Raw genomic sequence first — 20,000 nt, 5'->3', positions numbered from 1 at the left:
GTAAAGCCGTTGGTCCCGTTGCTGAATATCCATTGATTCCTTGCAACGTAAAAACACCACGTAAACAAACAAACAAACAAGCTAAGCCTAAGGTTGAGAATCCCGTAGACAATGATGACGATAAGACAGATCAGCATTTGAGAGGAAAACCTCATTCGCTCCTACAATATGAATGCTACAGTGCAAAATTATTAGTATTATTATATTATTAAATTTTCCATACAAGTGATTATTATTATTTTTTTCACCCTCAGTGACCGTCATAGATGCCTCACTGAAGGAAGGAGCAGGCTGGGTGCAGCAGTCTGTGTCCGACGCCCAAAAGAAAACGGGCCTCAGCCTGAAACAGTCTCTCGTCTCACTCTCCCTCGAGGATGAGGAGACCAGCGAAGGCCAGTGTAAGTTCCTCGTCTTTTTATTTTATTATTTATTTATTTATTTATTTATTTATTTATTTGAAAAGAAAAATATTAATAGCTTTGTCTGCCCGTTTGCACTTTTTTGTCCGCACTTTTTCAGTCCGCCCTCAGATCTTAAAAAACTTCCGAGCCTAGAGGGCTGCAGAATGGCATGTTGATCATCCACCCTCCCATGATCAAACACCAAATTTTAGCCCTCTACCCTCAGTATTTTTATATTTTATTTAGGTTTAAAGCAGATCATGGGTTAAAGATAGCCATACTCGTGCATCTGGCAACAATATAGGCCAGGCCAACGCCGGGCTGTGGTTAAAGTTTTACTTATTCATGCATACATTCTGTTCGGGGTAAACTTTCCTTTGTATAAGTATGTGTGAGCATAATGAGTATTAGTTTCATACGACAATTAAGGAAAACCCATACTCTACTGAGAACTAAATAAACGCATTATCTTGTTTTGTTAAGTACAAAGTAGTTCGTGATGCTAATGTTTGATATGTAAAAATGGCAGGTATTTTTGGAGTCTATTTGTCAAAACCCTGCAAGTTCAGTCTCAAAATTATTTTTGGTGATGTTTACGCCCTTGAAAGAATAATCATGTTGATGAAATGGGCGGGTTTGAAGCATTTTTTATTTGTTTATTTTATTTTATTTTTTTTTTTACTCAAAAGAATTTTTTTGCCCACATAAGAGTAATATTTTTCCTGCGATATTTGTTCACCCTATTGTTTCAGAAACTGTGCTATTCGTCCATTTGTAAGCCTTATTCGTGCACGAGGTGATAAATTTAAAATTCATTAACTAATTTTAAGAAAATGTATCGAAGGAAATTTGATAAACCATAGCACAATAGATTATGAACAATTCGGAACTATTCTATCAACAATAAACTTGTAACCATAGAAACCATGAAGAATCTCTACGTAGGTTTGTCAAATTTTTTTTCCAAAACCAACATTTTTTTTTTCACTATTTTAATTTCTCCATTTCATTCCTTTACGTCTACATCTAGGTAATAGGGACTCCACATCTTAACGGTTAACAGGTCAAGTTTCTTTCCTTTCCTCAGAGATTCACATCAGCCGTGCATCTGATGTCTAGGCCTGTCCCTTACACGACGCTCCTGATTGTTCTGTTTGATAAGCCGGTCATAGGGTTGGAAACTCCCGGTCTATCTCGAGAGAGTTCACATTGGCGGAGGGTATATGTTCCACCTCTCCCGAGAGAATACGTCTATCAAAAGTATCCCTCAGGAGAGGTGGAACATACATCCTGCCTATGTGAACTCTCTAGAGAAAGTGAGTTTCCAACCCTGTGATTGGCTTATCAACAGCCAAGCAGGAGCGTCATTAGGGACAGGCCTAGACATCAGGTGCACGGCTGATGTGAATCTACTTATAGTACTAAGTGAACAATTTAACGCTGATTTTCCAGCATATTCTCATTGGTTCGACTTATTTTCATTCTCTGTTTCCGCGTGTAAACAATCAAGTTGCATTTTACAGTCTGTTCCGCCCTCTACAACGGGGCGGCCGTGGTGCTGGACTTAGCCGCTGGAGGCTGGATGTTCGGGCGGGATCACGCGGCCGCCCACGGCGTTCCTTACGTGAGGGTCCAGATCTCCAACTACCAGTGGATGTCGGCCGTCGACGCCTTCCTTCAGAGTCGCAATGCCACCGATGCTGCGCTCATCTTCGGCTCTGAAGATCGTGAGTAGTGATCTCACTGTATAGGCAACACGGAATATTTGAAGGAAGCAGATATAGATCCTCTTGCGAACATGTCCTGTTGAGAAGGATGGCACCATCGGGTGAAATAAGGGTTTTATGCCAGGTCTTTTCCATTCTTCCGACTATATTCCCTTTTCTTCGAGGCTGATTATCTGCCAAGAGCTGGCCAATGTATACATAATCTGGATAAGAGGAATGGTAGAATAAAGAGTGACTAAATTCTGAAGTAATGCCTCTCCTTTTTGTTTATCCGGATTATGTAGCACAGTGGCCAGTTCAATAGTAAGACGAATTGAAAAGACCTTGTTTACAATAATTATTTCACTGGTACTGCCATTTTTTTTTTTTTCCATCAGAACAATTCGAAATATATTGAAATGTATAGTTTTCTGTGTCTTTTTAGTTATTTGTTTTGTGTTGTATTTTCCAAACAACCGCCCGTTTTTTTTTATCCAAGTAAAACGATTAATTGATTAAAGAGTTTTTGTGAAATCATCTTGGAAGGAATAATAGCGAAAACAGGTTTTGCTAATTCCTCCTGAATACAGTGTTGCGAAACAGGCATTGTCTAGGTACGTTGCCTATTTTCTATTGTCTATTCACGTCAAGGAACACATATCGTCGGAATCTGCTTCTTTCCTTTAGATTTAAACGTTTAACATCTTTTTAAATCAGTAGCCTTGGTTTATATTTGTCCTGACTGATGTTCATTTTTTTTACGAAAGCTTTCTTGTATAAAAAACTAGATTCAGAGATGTTTCTTTATAGTATTGGTAAAATTAAGGTAGTATAACTTTTAATAATTTTTTATATTATTTTTTTACCAATGAATATGTGGGGCGGGAATAGGTCCACTAAAACTGGAAATTTTGAAATACACATGATACTTGATACGAAATCCTTCCATTAGGTCATTTTCATTCAGGTTTTAACACCATTTTGGGAATACTTTCCAATCTGATAGAATTGCAGTTTTATCCTTCAGTTTGATCGCTTGCCTTCGTTGCAGAGCTGGACCAAGCCCTGTATTACCTGGTGGAGGGGTCCGTCATCCGCGTGATCGTCCTTCATGGCATTGAAACCAACAGCACAGATACCCTTAAGAAAATGCGACCCGCCCCCTCCTATTACGTCATCATCGGCTCAACCAGCGAACTCAATATGCTCTTCAGCAAAGTGAGTGGAAACTGTCGTCTATAGCCTCTGTTTCTTAGTCTTAGATTGGGATTCAGCAAAGCAAAATAGACAGTAGTTTCGTGTTATTCGTAATGTGCCAGTAGCCACACACAGCTCCCACTTTTACGTGGGAATATGTTCCAGAAACCTGCCACGGAAATGCAAAAATCCCCCCTCTTAAAAAAGGGCTTATACCTGTCTATTTTAATATGTCGCTGCTTAGTTGATAGATAAAACAAAAATATACCTTAAATTTGTAGAAAATTTGTTTTCCCTACATTATTTCTTGGTACTTCCCTTGGTATAAACCGATGTCTTACGGCTCATTTCTCTTAACCATTTGTTATTATTATGCTATTTTTTCGTGTAGGCTGTGAAAAACCAGTTGGTCTCCAGAGATTCCAGATGGACTTTGGTAGCTACTGATGTCAAACCAGGAGTGTTGGAGTAAGTACCAGTTATTGCGTACTTTTTATGCCTTCAGTTCAGCCCTCAGAGGCAATCAAGTAATTGACTTCTCTGGCCGTCTGTCTGTTGGGCCCTCTGTATTTCTCCCTGTCCATGAACGATAAAATTTATTAAGCACCATGATTTTGATATCTTTGCAAGCAACGACTTTACGTTTGATGTACATCATCTGTGGGTGATAGAGATTCATCTGTTAGTGTCTTACCCAGCAGTCAAAGGTTAAATAGGGATGTAGTCATTATCATGGTTTTTTTTTAATTATACGAGATAGAGATTTCATTTTTGTCTTGCATTCTCCTGATTGATGCCAATGTCAAGGTCACAATAAGAGGACAAAAGGTCAATAGGAATGTAATCTTAGCAATAAACCTATAGATATAAGATAGACTCTCAAGATTTGGAATGCACATTAAACTTCACTACTAGAGGTCAAAGGTCACAATTAGAGGTCAAAGGTCAAATAGGAATGTAACCTTAGCAATAAACCTTTAGATATAAGATACTCTCAAAATTTGGTATGCACAGTAAACTTCACTGCTGGAGCCAATTTACAGATGGAGGTCGAGGTTATGCTTAAAGGTCATGTGTCAAGTACAAATTAGCCATTGGGCCCCGTAGGTGGGTAGTACTGTTAATGCACCTCACGCGGCGCACTGTAGGGAATGCTTAAGGTTCTTTGCGGCGTCCCTTCGGCCCCAAGCTGCAAGCACTTCATTCCTATCTCTATACCTTGATTCATGTTCAAGGGTAAAAACCGAAGTAGTACCTTAACTGTTGTGGCGGATTTGAACTCACATGTCTGGAGGTTTTGCTGAGGATATATATATATATATATATATATATATATATATATATATATATATATATATATATATATATATATATATATGTATATATATGCTGGTGAAAATGTTCTGTTACAACAGAATTCCATCTAAAAAAGGAAGCCCATGAAGATGCCAAAATATAGAAAGAAAATACTATATTTCAGAGACTGCTGTCTCCCTCTGCAGGTAGATGATGAGAAAAGTTACAGAAAAGTGGTATTTATACCAAGAGATCCATCCACAGGTAAGCCAATTTAGGTAACTTCCACTGATAATCTTCCTTTAATCCTATTAAGTGTTGGTTGAATGAAAACTTTGTCAATGACATCTGAATCCCATGCGCCCTTTGAGATGTTCATTACCTGTCTCTGTTTAATCAAGGCCGATTCCATCATCTGACTCTTGTACCTGGCATTTGCTACTATAGATTATACATGACAAATTCCAATTCATTCTGTGATTATGTTCATTTATATTGGTTGAAAATGGCTGAGTTCTGTTGTCCATACCTAACTGACCGTTTATGTTGTGTTAATCTCTGGGGAAGTGATTTTCCAGTAAATCCGATGTAAGATTGTCACAGTCCAGGCATGGGATTTTGTAAACACCTGTGTCCTTGGGGGATGTCTTTTGTTGGACGTTAATCAGGGATTTGGCTAAGGTGTTTGGGTAAGTAAATGCAAAAGGGTTAGATACTCCGAGAGTCTAGGTCACCGTCTTATATATATATATATATATATATATATATATATATATATATATATTTATATATATATATATATATATATATATAAAACTGAATCAAGAAAGTTTGGAACGTGATAAATCCATAAATAAAGGCATAACCACGAAGGAAAGATAAACAACGGAGTTTCTGCAAGATATTTCGACTCGACGTCCTTTACTTAGCAGACAAAGGATGTCGAGTCGAAAGATCTTGCAGAAACTCCGTTGTTTATCTTTCCTTCGTGGTTTATACCTATATACATATATATATATATATATATATATATATATCTATCGATATATATATATATTATATATATATATATATTTATATATAGTGTATATTATATTTGTTTTATATATATTTATGTATATTATATTGTAGATAGATATGTGTGCTTGTGTGTTCAAGTAAACGCGTGCTCTCTAAAATTACCACCTGTCCAAATGTACAAATCCATCACTACTCTTAATTCAACGAGTAACCAGTCGATTATCTGACACATGCGTGTGCGGACAATTTTTTCGAAAAGTTTTTTTTCCAAAACTAAATATTCGAAAACAATAGTTCGAATGTGTAATTGTTCGAATTTACAATTGATCGAAAAACAAAATATTCGAATAAGCAGGTTTTTTCGGAATGAATATTGTTCGAATCCATAAGTAACGTTGACTTGTTGAAAAAAAAGCCAACGGCAAATTTTGTATGTTCGCACTCTCTCTCTCTCTCTCTCTCTCTCTCTCTCTCTCTCTCTCTCTCTCTCTCTCTCTCCTCTCTCTCAAAGTCTTAAATTGTTGTTATTCGAGAAACAACTCAATCGCATTCTTTGTATTTTAGTTACCTTAAATAAAAAATAAATTAACATCAAAGTAAACCGTTAACAAATCTTTAAAACCTTAAAGTTCCCATTGTTATTTTGGACGGTTTCCTATTTAGTAGAGAAGCTCTTAAACTCTATCATGGCTGAGTTCGTAAAAAAAAAAAAAAGGAAAGCCCATGTTATTAGTGAATGGACATTTATTTGTTAAAGACAAGCAAATGCAAGATAAAATTTGTAAATGACTGTAAATGTCGCGCTACAACAGTAATACCGTTTCTAAAGAACTTAATCACGCAGGTGATCCAAGTGGCGTAGAGGTGCAGAGATCTGTTGAAAAAGTGAACGACGACGCAAAAGGTCAGTGACTCCCCTCATTATATAATTGCAAAAGCACCTTCCGATCTTAGCGAATCTGCAGCTCAAGGATTGCCAACTGTCAACAGTAACTAAGCGCTCAATAGAAGGGTTCGCTCTAAAGAAAATCGTGGACTATCTACGCCCAATCCAGGGGAGGATGTATATAGTATTCTCAGTCGACTAGTATATAAAGACTTTCAAAAATGAAGGTTTTCTTCTTTTTGACTCAGTCAGGAAGAAGAGAGTTTTCAGTCAAAATTCTAATGCTATTAGCATTGGCATTTATCCAGAAGAAAGAGTTATTGAAACTTTAGAAAATTTAGTAGAAGAGTTATTTTCACCTAAATTACTTCCGGTAATAGATTGTTCTGAAAAAAAATAAATTGTGCAAAGATATGTTAAGAAAACTTTAATAAATTTAAACTAAATTAATCGTTTATTAACATTAATCCTATTCTCCTATATGGTCAGATAAAGTAAGTTATAGGTTCGAATAATACTCCCTTCGAAAAACTGCTTATTCGAAATATTTGTGTTTCGACAATTGTATATTCGAACAATTACACATTCGAACTATTATTTTCGAATATTTGGTTAAAAAAAAAAACTTTTCGAACAATTGCCTTTCGAATAATGGATTTTCGAAAAATTGTCCACAAATCGACACATGCGACTCTCACTATCAGCGCACTCGTTTTGTATCCATAATAGCTATGAGGAAACGGTGACTCTATGTTTAATCGTCCACATTACACGTAGGTGAAGGAAAAGCGTGAGTTTTTGCGACACATGACGGTAACTGACTCGACTTGCTTACCTAATATCTCATGAGGTGGAGAGGATTGTCCGTATGATGATAGTAAAATGTTGGAGTTCTTCGTTGGACGAGTGGTTTACATGCTCGCACTGATACGGTGTCCGGAGTTCGATTCTCCGCTCTGCCAACATGGAATCGGAGGAATTGATCTCTGGTGATTAGTAGTTTCTCGATATAATGTTGTTTCGGATCCCACTATAAGTTTGTAGGTCCCGTTGCTAGGTAACCAATTGGTTCCTAGACACGTAAAAATATCTAATCCTTCGGGTCAGCCGTAAGAGTGTTGTTATTCAGCTCAGTGGTCTGGTTTAACTAAGATATACTTTATGTAAAAATGATGAGGACAAAGATTTTCCTACTTAGTTATGGACGTAGCTACGCATTTGATATTAAGAGTTACTAACAGTGCTTCATTTTTCCTTAGAGCCAATAGAATTTAACGACTTATAAAGCGTTAACTTTCGATTCAAGGACGTAGCGTACGCGTTCATTGTCCAACCCAAATATAGTAGGGCGTTTTGATTAGATAAGGGGCTGTTAATTGACAGTCTCCCCTCTGACCGTACGATGGCCCGGCCAGCAAACAATAGCCCTTGCGTACCTTTTGTTTTATTCATGAAGATGTTCTGGCTCACGGATCGATGCAGGACGGGGAGGTGTGCGCTAAGGAATTGGTCTCTTTGACTGCTGTTGTCACCTAAGTAGGGCTGTGAACCTTCCATGAATTTGCCAAGTCATTAATGCTATTTGAAGACAGCGTCGAAGGCATCACGCGTCTGAGAGTTTTAGATTTCGTTTACAACACACACTTTATATATATATATATTATATATATATATATATATATATATATATATTATATATATATATATATATATATATATATATTATATATTATATATATATATATATATATAATATATATATATATGTGTGGTGTGTGTGTGTGTGTGTGTGTGTGTGTGTGTGTGTGGTGTGTGTGTGTGTGTATTAGAGAGAGAGAGAGAGAGAGAGTGATTGTTGGATATACGGTTCATTCATAGTTAATGTTGTTACCCTTCCCCTTTCCAGAGATTGACTAATATAAAAAGTGAGACTCTGAATAATTACGCATTTAGTTGATGAACTTTTGCCAGCTCAGTTTCCTCTCTATAATAACAGTGTAATTGAATGGCTTCTTAGCCCATTCGAAATGTTTCTCCCTTTCCTGATACTGACCCAAATTTTTATGCGTTTTTGTTTTTTGCAAGTATAAGTTTTCAGGCTTTCCATTTGCAGTTACAGGTTTTTACATTGGGAATGATTTTTTTTAATCTAAATTTGAGTTTCAGTGGCTGGAGATGTTTTCGCCATTGACATTAAAAAAAAAATTGGTTTTTGCAGGCAGGGGCTTTCCAGAGGATAATGTCCTCGTAAGATCCACCCAGAACATTATTTTTCGTGTAATTTTTGTATCTGCTCTCGTAGAAAATGTAAATTAACCGATTTTAACATTTACAATGCCCTTCCCTGAATGTTTTCATTTTCCGAAGTAATGTTTACCTCACATTTCTCCTTTCAGAACCTTGTGTTTCTGAAAGCTGTGATTTTGAACCAGGAAAAAATAATCTTCACGTTCTCCCTTTTTTTTCTCCCTTTTTTTGTATAGTCCTTTACCTTTATAAGTCCTGATTTGCTTTTGCCCAGGCGTACGTTGAGAACCGCTTTTTCATTTTTGAAAATTTCGTCACATCCATAACTATTACAATAATTCCCCCATTTATTTATTTGTTTATTTTGCAGCCTGAGTATGGTAACCGGTACAAACGGCCGTTACGTTAATTGCACCCACAGAAAAAAGTGTGCTGTACCGTCCGCGATGTACCTCTAGATTGCGCCTGTGCCACTTTAAATGTAAGTAAAGTATACTCGGTTTTTTCCATCTGTCCACCCAGCCTGTGGTATTTGCATATGGTAACACTGCGTCCCGAGCTTTAGATAGATACATTCAGCTTACATTCAACAATAATAACAATTCCCTATTTCGAATATTAACGGTGTAATTCGCATACAGTACATTATTAAAACACTTTTCCAGTTGAAAGTGTACACCCAGATATCCTTTTATTTACCTAAAACTTACACATAACGTAACTATCTAAAGCCCGGGACGCGTGTTACATGCGCAAACACCGCAGGTGGCAGGTCAGATGGAAAAATACAGAGTATACTACCTTTGAACTGATTGCCGTAATTGAACTTCATGCAAGTTTCTTTGCAGCGTCCCCTTCGGTCCCTTAGCTGCAACCCTTTTCATTCCTTTTGCTGTACCTCCTTTCATATTCTTTCTTCCGCCTTACTTTCCCCCCACCCTCTCCTGAAAATTGTTTCTCTGTCATTGCGAGGTTTTCCCTCCTGTTTTACATCCTTGTAACCTTGCTACTCTCAATTTTTCCTTTCAGCTCTGAATCACCTCACAGGTCCAGCTCTTGGCCTTCGACCTAAATTATATATTCTATATTCCATTCTGCTCTGTGTAAATGATTCTCATATTTCCTGAAGAAGTTCAAATGCGCTCTTCATGTTCTTAGCACGTCAACATTTTTCCCTGAATACGAGCCATTTTTTATTGGAATATACATTATTATTATTTTATTTTATTATTATTATTATTAAAACTCTATTCTTATGGAAGACGCTTACAAAAGTCATTGACTTGAAATTCACCTTCCAGTGAAAGAAGTTACGGAAGATCATGTAGGAAATAAATAATGAAAGAGATCAGTCATTAGAAATGAAAAGATGACAAGTTTAATGAGTTAATGGATAGGTCAAAAACGATATTTCTATTTGCATAAAACGCCATAAAAAAAATTATTAGTACGGTTGTTAAAATCTCATGGTATAAATTATAACGTTTTAAAAAGCTGGTAGACAAAATAAGAATAATTCAAAAGGAAACTAAGTTATTCAAACAGCTTCTCCTCTTTTTTTTTTTTTTTTTTTTCTTGAAGATAGCGAAACAGTTGGTCGAGGTGTCCCATGAGCAAACTGGCGCAGGCTTCTGAAGACTTCTGGCGCCAAGGACATTTCCGGGACCTGCGATCAGGCCCCTTCCACTCCTCCTGCAACCGACGCTTTCTACAGCGCTTTGCGACAAGTAAGCTGACCAGTTTTTAGCGAGGGACAGGACCTGTTGCATTTATTCTTTATATATATATATATATGAGCATTCAGCTACAAATGTCGTTTAACATCCAATGCGCTCTACTTCGGAACGGGGGATTTGTACAAGAGATTCGTATCAATTTATAACTTGTCTTTGATAGCCGGAAAGTCTTACTCTAAGGCGTCACTCGTGTTCGGTGGTTCGAGCCCATGAGACGAACGTATCAGCTAAAAAAATTCCTCTGCGGTTTACTTATACATATATTGATATCTTACTTCGGAGGCAGTTCCTCTTTGGATGAGTGGCCTGAAGTTCGATTCTCGGCTCGGCCAACGCGGAATCAGAGGAATTTATTTCTGGTGATAGAATTTCATTTCTCGATATAATGTGATTCGGATCCCACAATAAGCTGTAGGTCCCGTTGCTAGGTGACCAATTGGTTCCTAGCCACATCAAAATATCTAATCCGTCGGGCCAGCCCTAGGAGAGCTGTTGATCAGCTCAGTGGTCTGGTAAAACTAAGATATACTAATTACTTCGGAGGCAGAGCGAATTGGATATTAAAACGACATTTGTAGCTTAATGCTTGTGCAAAAATCAATTTTGCTGTAAATATTCGGACTCTGTGATGTTTTCAATAATTTTATTAATATTATTCTACTGTTATCATTTTTATTGTTACGGACAATTTACTATGATTTTTATTATATTACTGGGTTATAATAATTTTATTTCTTTTATTCATTGCCACGATTATTTACGTCGCCATCAAATTGTAATTAGTTTTATGATTACAATCAAGGTGAGATCTACTTATGATTTATATATTGTACTGAGTTTTATTTTTTGGGGGGATTACTCCCAAACAAATTCTTCATGTTCAAACAAATATATTTTTGATTAATTCGAGTTCGATACCAGTTACTTTTTGATAAAATTGTGTTGTTTTCTTCCGCTAAAGAGGTGCGTGGGCGCGCAATATAATTTTTCAGTATTGTTGTGTACATTTGCGTTAACTTTATTATCACTGTCGATATTCAGATTAGTAATACTTTTTGACCCTCGGAGGCCTGAGTTCGATTCCAGGGCATTCCACTGAGGGGTGAGAGTGTATATTTCTGGTGATAGAAGTTCACGCTCGACGTGGTTCGGAAGTCACTAAAGCCGTTGGTTCCGTTCCGCTGAATAGCCACTGGTTCCATGCAACGTAAAAACATCATACAAACAAACGAACATAGAAATATGGAATAGTTAGAGCCATTCCTCCTTTTTAAATATAGAAGCTATTAGGTAGTATCACGCTGGATAACCCAGTAAGGCGAGAAACATCACTGTCAAAGGAAATGAGTATTGATTCGTCGGGGGCGTTTTTTCTCGCCAAAATAAGCGTGTTGCATCCATCATTGAAGACCCCTTTGGTAGTCACTCCTACCATGGTCTCTATCAACTGCCCGCTGGACAATATAGGACGAATTCTTGAGAAGCGAGTGGCAAATGAAGTGTTTTGCTGGAATATTCATTAGCTCTGCCCTAATTTATGGCCTCTGCGCCAGGAATACTCGCTGGTGGTGAAGGGGATTGTCATATCTCAAGTTTTGTCTCTTGAGTCTTAAGTATTATTGTTATTATTAGTTTGTTGAAAATAATGGCTATTCCAGCCGCGTTTATTTTTGCATAGAAGTTTTCTCTATTCTCCTTATTACTGACTTTTCGTCTGTACTCAAGTTGGCTATAAACGCCAAACTTGAGTACAGAAGAAAAGTCAGCAATAAGAATAGAGAAACTTCTATAAAAAAAAATATACGCGACTGAAATAGCCATTTTTTCAATAAAACCTGAATTAATGAAGGTCTTCTTCCAGCATATTATGATGATGATGATGATTGATGATGATGATGATGATGATGATGATGATGATATTATTTGTTGTTGTTGTTGTTGTTGTTTTGGTCATAATCACTAAAATGGACAGTTTCTTAGAAAAAAGTTTTTGTTTATAGTATTTGATTGATTATACCTGACGTAGTACTTAATGTTTAGGACCTGACACATGTAAAGTAACAAGTTCTTTTTATCTCTGGATATATTACCAGAAAAAACTATTACACCAATCTGCACCTGATGATGGTTTTCACAAAAGACACTGACGCAGATCAGAACTAGTGAAACCACTCTGTGCTGAATATTGGTATCCCCGTTCGAGGGTGATAAAGTATTCCAGAATGATTTATAAAAGAGCCTCAGTGGCGTGCTCGGTATGGGTGTTGTGTGTCCATCTCGATAGCCGCGAGTTTCTATTCTCGGGGCATTCCACTGAGTAGTGAGAGACGTGTATTTCTGGTGATAGAAGTTCACTCTCTACGTGGTTCGGAAGTCACGTAAAGCCGTTGGTCCCGTTGCTGAATAACCACTGGTTCCTTACAACGTAAAAACACCATACAAACAAAACAAACAAGAATGATTTATACATTATACTGTCAGATGAGGTTGAACCAAAAGAGAAATTGAGGCGGAAAGGATTCTACAAGTTTTGTTTTCAATATTTTTTTCGCTCAGAATAAAACATTTGTTTTAATTCTTCAATGCTTATCTTGATACTTGCTGCTTATTACAGTTTCATCATTTCGAACAGGGCAACGTCTTGTTTAAAGGTCGTATTTTAGATCAATATTTCAGTAACTTTTGTGTGACACCGTTTACTCAGTACGTATAATGATAAGTGTGACACCATTTACTCAGTACGTATAACGATAAAGCTGCATATTAGGTTGGTAACAAACCCTTAGACATTTTTCTTTTGTGCAATTATTTTTCATAGATTCGCACAACGTCGTTTTGGACTTTATTCACTAAAATTCCTGAAGGTTCACCTGACCCTTTCTCGATCGTTCACAACAGGAAGTCGGCTCTTGGTCTAACGTGGAATGGAAACACCGAAAAGAAGCAGGTTGTGCCGCAACTGGAGTTCTCTCTGACAGCAATCAACAGTTCCAGCAAGACGGAAATCGCAGCTGGAGCACGCTCGGCAAGTTGGATTTAATCCCGACTATAAGAACTCGCCATTCGAAGGTTTTTTTAAGATCGGCGCTGTTCTGGTGAGTTGACTATAGCGCTCTGTTGATGTACTGTGAGTCAGATGGTGCGGTCCCGGTTTTTTTTTTTTATCGTTGATATGGGCCGGGGAGAAGCTGTTTTTATACATGTTCGAGAATCTCAATTTAACCATTATTTATTTCGTTAATTAACCAATTTAATTTAAAATTTCCTGATTTTAGCAAATATTCCTACAATTGCATTGACTTTCGTTGTTATGAAGTATATTCATCCGCAGAGCAGTCACTTAACATCTTCGTTAGAGAATCTTTTAACTGTGATATTAAGCTGGGCTCGAGCGAGCTCTGGCTTTTGCGCCTGTCCAAACAAGCCCATAAATGTAACCTTTTCTGCCTTCCACCAGGCCCACCCGTGGCTCTACAAGAAAGAGGGTGGGTTGCCAGACGAATTCGAAGGCTACTGCATGTCTCTGACCAAGCGTCTGGCCGGCAGCATGGAGTTTCGACTTCCAGTTCGTTCTCCTCGAGGATGGGCAGTACGGTTGCCAGGCAGAAGAATGGGTCCTGGAATGGTCTCGTGGGAGACCTGGCCAAAGGGGTGAGTCTCTGCTTACAGTGGTTGATGAAGGGAGTGCAGGCAATCCCTGGCTTATGACAGGGGTTCCGTTCTTGAGATAGCGTCGTAAGCTGAAAATCGTCCTAAGCCGGAAAATCGTCATAAATCCCAAAGAAATCTTACTTTTAATGCTTTGGGTGTATTAAAAACCTAGTAAAAAAAGAAGAATTTCTATTGCATTTTTTTTTTTCATCAAAAAGCCTTAAAATATTTATTATTTTGCATTTTTGGAGTCATATTTCTTTCATATTTATAAGCGGCATAACCCTGGAATGTGAGTCATAAACCTGAACATAATTTCTGATGAATATAATTGAAAAGTGTCGTAACCTCGGAACGTCGTAAGCTGAACCTGTCATAAGCCGGGGACTGCCTTATAGTTATTGGCAATGTAAGTCTATGGTAAACACGTGACCAAAACAAATTTGGTAGTGGAATAGAAGGGAGTATGTGATTGAATTTTATTCATATAGATTTTTTTGGCATTATGCCAAAGCACTGGGGGCCACTAAAAGGTTTGAATGGTGTAACAGGAGAAAACCTCAAAGTAGTTGCACTATGAAACCATTGTTAGGAAAGGTTGGACAGTAATGTGGCAGAAAGAGAATGTGAACGGAGGTACCTTAAAAAGGAATGAAATTAGTTGTAGCTAGGGGCCGAAGGGGGACGCTGCAAAGAACCTTAATAATGCCTACATTGCCACTGCAGGAGGTGCACTGACAGCACTACCCCCCCTACGGGGAATATGTAAAATAGGAAATAAAGCCAAGCACTGGAACCCACAGACTCGTTCAGCGTTATGATAACAGTGAATGAAAATGGAAATATAATTAATGAGTTTTATGGAATTATATTAATTAGTTTGAAAATGTTTGCTCTAATAATCATAGTGGTAGTGGAAGAAGGTGGTAGTGGTTGCAAGGTCCAAAGAATGGACCTTGGTGGTTGGTGCCCCCCACCCCTCTCTCTCTCTCTCTCCCTCCCTTCTCCTCTCTCTCTCGTCTCTCTCCTCTTTTTTTCTCTCTCTCTCTTTCTCTCTCTCTCATCTACAATTATATATACATTTTTATCATAAGTTTATATAAAATAACAGCGAAAATGTGGCTCCATCTTATCACTGAGGATTATATGTAACTCGTGCTGAAATTGATCATGTTTCTGGTCACTAAAACAAAAAAGTACTTTTTTTTTATTATTCATTTGCATAAGTGCCTCTCCTAACCGGAGAATTTTAGCTGATCTTGTTCATTAGTATAGTTGTGTAAATGATTCAGAAAACTAATCTTTACTTCCCCTCCATCCTCCCTTCCCTTCCTTCTAGCTGACAGACATCCATCGTTGGGGGCACCACTCACGATGACGTCAGAGAGGGAGGAAGTGATCGACTTCGTGGCGCCATACTTCGACCAATCTGGAATTTCAATAGGTGAGGATCCATCCTTTTTATTGTCTATAGGCGTCTTGACCTACGGGAAAATCCAGAGGCAAGTTACTGTATCAGTATTGAATTGTATTGCTAGTGTAAACATTTCCTTTTAACTTTAGCTGGTGATCTTGCCATCGTTTATATGAGTGTATGTATGTATAAAAAAAATTATGCACAAAAGTTAAAGATAGCAAGCGCATGTTTACACTCGGTATTTAAGGCGAAGAAGACCGAGAACGTGGTGGTAGATGACATGAGTTATTGGTAAGGGACACCCTTAATGTATTAAAAAAAAAATTGAAAAATTGTAAAAAAAAAAAAAAAAAAAATGAAAACGATTTGTATGAATATCTCGACACGCTGCTGATAAGCGAAATTGCACGTCAAGTGCTTTATAAAGCACCTTATACTTATTTCACCAGACATTGAATTCCTACACAATACGGCAGTTTAAGATTGTGACAGTGATCATCGTCTTGGCTGGCTCACCCCCTGCTAGGGGAGATAGCTCTATTTTTAAAGTAATGTAATTGCCTACTATCCTTCATTGTAGTCATCCGGAAGAGCCAGCGAGAAGAAAGCCTGTTCAAATTCATGACGGTCCTGAAGGCAGAAGTTTGGGTGAGCATCGTGGCTGCCCTTGTTGTGTCACTGGTCATGATATGCTCCTGGACAGGTACTCCCCATACTCGGCGCAGAACAATGCTGCCCCTTTATCCCGCCAACTGCAGGTATGTGGATTTATCAGACACATTTCATGTAGACCACGTGTTTTCAGGGTTGATATGAGTAGGCCTTATGACGGCAAACATTTTGTTAAGCGATGAAACTTATCTTTTGAGCTTGGAATAAATGTCTATAAATTACAGCCCAACGATGTCTATAATTGGTTCGTAATTTAAGAGTTTGTATTTGTTTTAGTACCCAGACGTCATCCCAGTTAGCAGCGTGTGTTATAAATGGTTCTTGCAGACGGGCTTGCGAGATCAAACGAGCCGATATACAAGTTGTTACACTCGAGTTAACTTTCTTTCTTCAGGAAGTTCACCCTGAAAGAGAGCTTCTGGTTTGCCCTGACTTCCTTCACGCCCCAGGGAGGTGGCGAAGCACCAAAGGCCCTGAGTGGCAGGACGCTTGTCGCAGCTTACTGGCTATTCGTGGTTCTCATGTTGGCTACGTTCACCGCCAATCTCGCGCCTGTTTTTTTGACTGTTGAACGTAATGCAGTCAGTGAGAAATGGGCGCTTACTTTTAGTCACCATTCATTCAGGTTATCAGTCTCGAACCATTTCTTAATCATTAGTTTTATGACAGTTAGGGAACCACGTTTGGATACATTTGGCGTCGTTGTAATCTCGACCTAGCGTTGATAAAAATGAGATTCACAATAATGCAGTTGTTTTGATACGTCAAGGAGGCATTCGTGTTTGGGTCTCAATGAATTGGGTTGTATGTATGTGTGCATGCACGTGTGTGGGGTGAATCGTATATCTGTGGACCGTGTTGCAGCTGGTGCATTCTTTGTGTTGAGAGAGACCTTGCGTCAAGATTTTGATAGCTTGGTTTAGTAGACTCTCAATGTCCCAGTGGCTGGTAACAGCACGACAATACCTACTTTATTAGAATATAGTCTCTTACTTTTGGAACAAATTTCTCACTTTAGTATAGAAACTAATCTCTGCCCCAAGGATTTCAAGTATTTTTGAGACTTAAGGAGTAGTGCTTCGCTCCTTCCAGATTATTCCACACTATTGGCGACTTCGAAATACTTTTAACTAGCGTATTTCATACGTGGGCCCGATTAGATTATATGGTAAACTCACGTTGATCTTAGCTACCAACATATAGTTGTAACATCGTAGTATTTTTGCGTACCCGATTACATACCATCCCGTAATCTTACGATGGTCTGCAGATATTCACATCCAGTATTCCAATAGCTTTAGTAAACCTTTCTCACACCTGAAAGCATAAACAGGTGCTGGCAATGCTTACATATATCGTAATGCCCTTTTTGACTCAAGTTTTCGTAATGTTTATGAAAGGGAATTCTGTTTCAAATTCAAACGGTAAAACTTGCCATTTAAAAAGATTATCATGTTGCCTTGCGATCATAATACATGTATGAATTGAATACAGAATTTAGTCCAAAGGGGAAGCACTGGGACCAGTGAAGTCATTCGGCACTTTAAATTGAAATTTATAGTAAAAGTTTTTAGTTGAGGGTGGAAAGTAGACTGAAAGGAATAGCAGTTTAACATTCTGTTCAATGTTCTTTAGCAAAGATTCAAACAACTCCTCGGTGACCACGAGTCCGATTCTCGAGAATAACATTGAGGAGTGAGAGATGTGTATTTCTGGTGATAGAAGTCCACTCTCGACGTGGTTCGTTAGTCACGTAAAGCCGTAGTCCCGTTGCTGAATAACCACTGGTTCCATGCAATGTAAAAGCACCATACAAACAAAAATCAAACTACTCCACATAATATATCAAGCGAGTTCGAAGCAGCCTTCAGAATTCAGCATTTAAAGAGTACCGAAGTTAGTATCCTCTACGATGCTCCCTATGAATTTGGGGCCACGAGGAAAAATAAAAATAGGTTTTAAACATCTCTATTTATGAGAACATCTCTAATTAGATTACACATCTTGGGACAAGAAAAAAAACTCCTTTAAGAGCAAATTATTAGTTAAAACACTTCACCAATATTTGTACTTCAGTTACATTATGATCCAAATGAGGTGTAACTCATTTTACACAATTAGAAACACCATAAAAACTAATTTTAAAAGCATTGATGAATACATGAAAATAATTTAAAATAAAGCATTAATATATTTAATTGTTAATATAAAAATCTTCTGCCTTGGACTTGACAATTTTGTCTTAAACTGCTAATGTACGGGGATGAAAAAGCTGTTCTTCACAGCGACAGGAAATTTGAATAAACAGCTAACTGGCAACTTGAATAGTTAACGGTGAAGCTCACGAACATATCTTCTCGAAGCTCACGAACATATCTTTTCGAAGCTCACGAACATATCTTTTTCGTACTCCTGATTAACGGTGAAGCTCAGGAACATATCTTTTCGGTACTCCTGAATTCTGCATTCCAACCTGCATAGATTTGGAGTTATCATTATCGGCGAAGAAGCAGAAGCGACTTCTTTCGTCGTGTAGCGCTTCTGGGCGATGAGGAGAGAAATCCTGTACAAAGAGAGAAATCCTGTAAAACATAAAAAACAAAGTAAATTTCTCGGTAACTTTGGTGGTTGAAATTAACTTTTTAAGGAGTCTATAAAACAATGTCGTTATCCCATGTAATTAATCCAGACCCATAACACAAGCTGGCTGGTTATTATATAAATTTTTTTTGTTTTTTTTTTTTTGCTTATCCTATACTGGAGGTTAAGATGGATTTGTCATATATGCAGAGATTTGAGATGGATTTGTCATATATGCAGAGATTTGAGATGGATTTGTCATATATGCAGAGATTGAGATGGATTTTCAGTATAGTTACCTTAATAAGAGCCCAGTGCCAAGCTTACCTCGAATGAAGGTGCGTACAAGGTCCAGACTGTCAATGCATTTCTGTGCTGTCATATTCAGATTCAATGAAGACTGGTAAATACTTCCCACTCCGCTGGGGGGCGACGTCCCCCTTCCCATTTCATCCTTGGTAGCAATGGACAGAAATTTTAATTGGTTTTCAAGCGACTGTCAAGAGTTAGTGATCATAAATATGCAGTTGACTAGTTTAAAACGATGATTAAAATGCAATTGAGATTTAAATAAGCCATGACCTTTTAGTTCAAAGGGGATAGAACTTTAAAACTATCACGGGATGCATATCCTAGAAATCTTTATACAACTTTAATTATAAAACTGGTCAATAACTAAGCATATTGAGAGAGACGGTCGGCTTCTTACCTTATCTGTGGATGGTCGATAAGATACCACAGTAAGCAACGTAAAGGAAATCAGTAACCGATCAGGCAGATCCAGATGGCCACATTGACCCAGTAACAGGTCAAGAGACGGGAGTTCCATAGCGAGGCGAGAAAAAGAAGGGTCTTCATGAGAACGAACGGAGACAAGAGGACGTCGTCGATGGACAGTAGAGTGCCTGTTGATCAAGTTAGAGATGGTCATTTGCTGGGTTTAAAGCTTTATGCCCATATCTACATACTTTATTAGCGATTTGTAAGTTTTAGGAGAATACTCAACGAAAAGTATCTAAAGGTACCTGCTTTCGGTTCTTCTTCTTTGGAAATTAACAGTTTCCTATAGCCTTTGTTTGCTTTTATTAAGTTCAGGGTTTTTTTTTTTTTTTTTTTTTTGTAGATCTATATTACTATTCCGCGGCGACCTAGACTAAGGCAGTTGCAGTTTTTTCTATGCAGTTTTACCTC

General features: G+C 37.9%; 1 long non-coding RNA gene and 1 pseudogene across 1 annotated transcript; one reads left to right on the top strand and one right to left on the bottom strand.

The window, feature by feature from the left end:
* LOC135206830 (ionotropic receptor 25a-like) overlaps positions 1 to 20,000 on the top strand; it is a 55,580-nt pseudogene that overhangs the window by 20,567 nt on the left and 15,013 nt on the right.
* LOC135206934 (uncharacterized) lies at positions 18,398 to 19,216 on the bottom strand. The gene is made up of 2 exons (XR_010312850.1): positions 19,137 to 19,216; positions 18,398 to 18,792 (listed from the first exon to the last, which is right to left on the bottom strand). It is a non-coding gene; the product is annotated as an uncharacterized LOC135206934 (long non-coding RNA).

The sequence above is a fragment of the Macrobrachium nipponense genome, chromosome 31 (assembly GCF_015104395.2).
Source record: "Macrobrachium nipponense isolate FS-2020 chromosome 31, ASM1510439v2, whole genome shotgun sequence".
NCBI lineage: Eukaryota > Metazoa > Arthropoda > Malacostraca > Decapoda > Palaemonidae > Macrobrachium > Macrobrachium nipponense.
The sequence above is the reverse complement of the archived record's forward strand: the minus strand, read 5'-3'. Positions and strand labels throughout refer to the sequence as shown.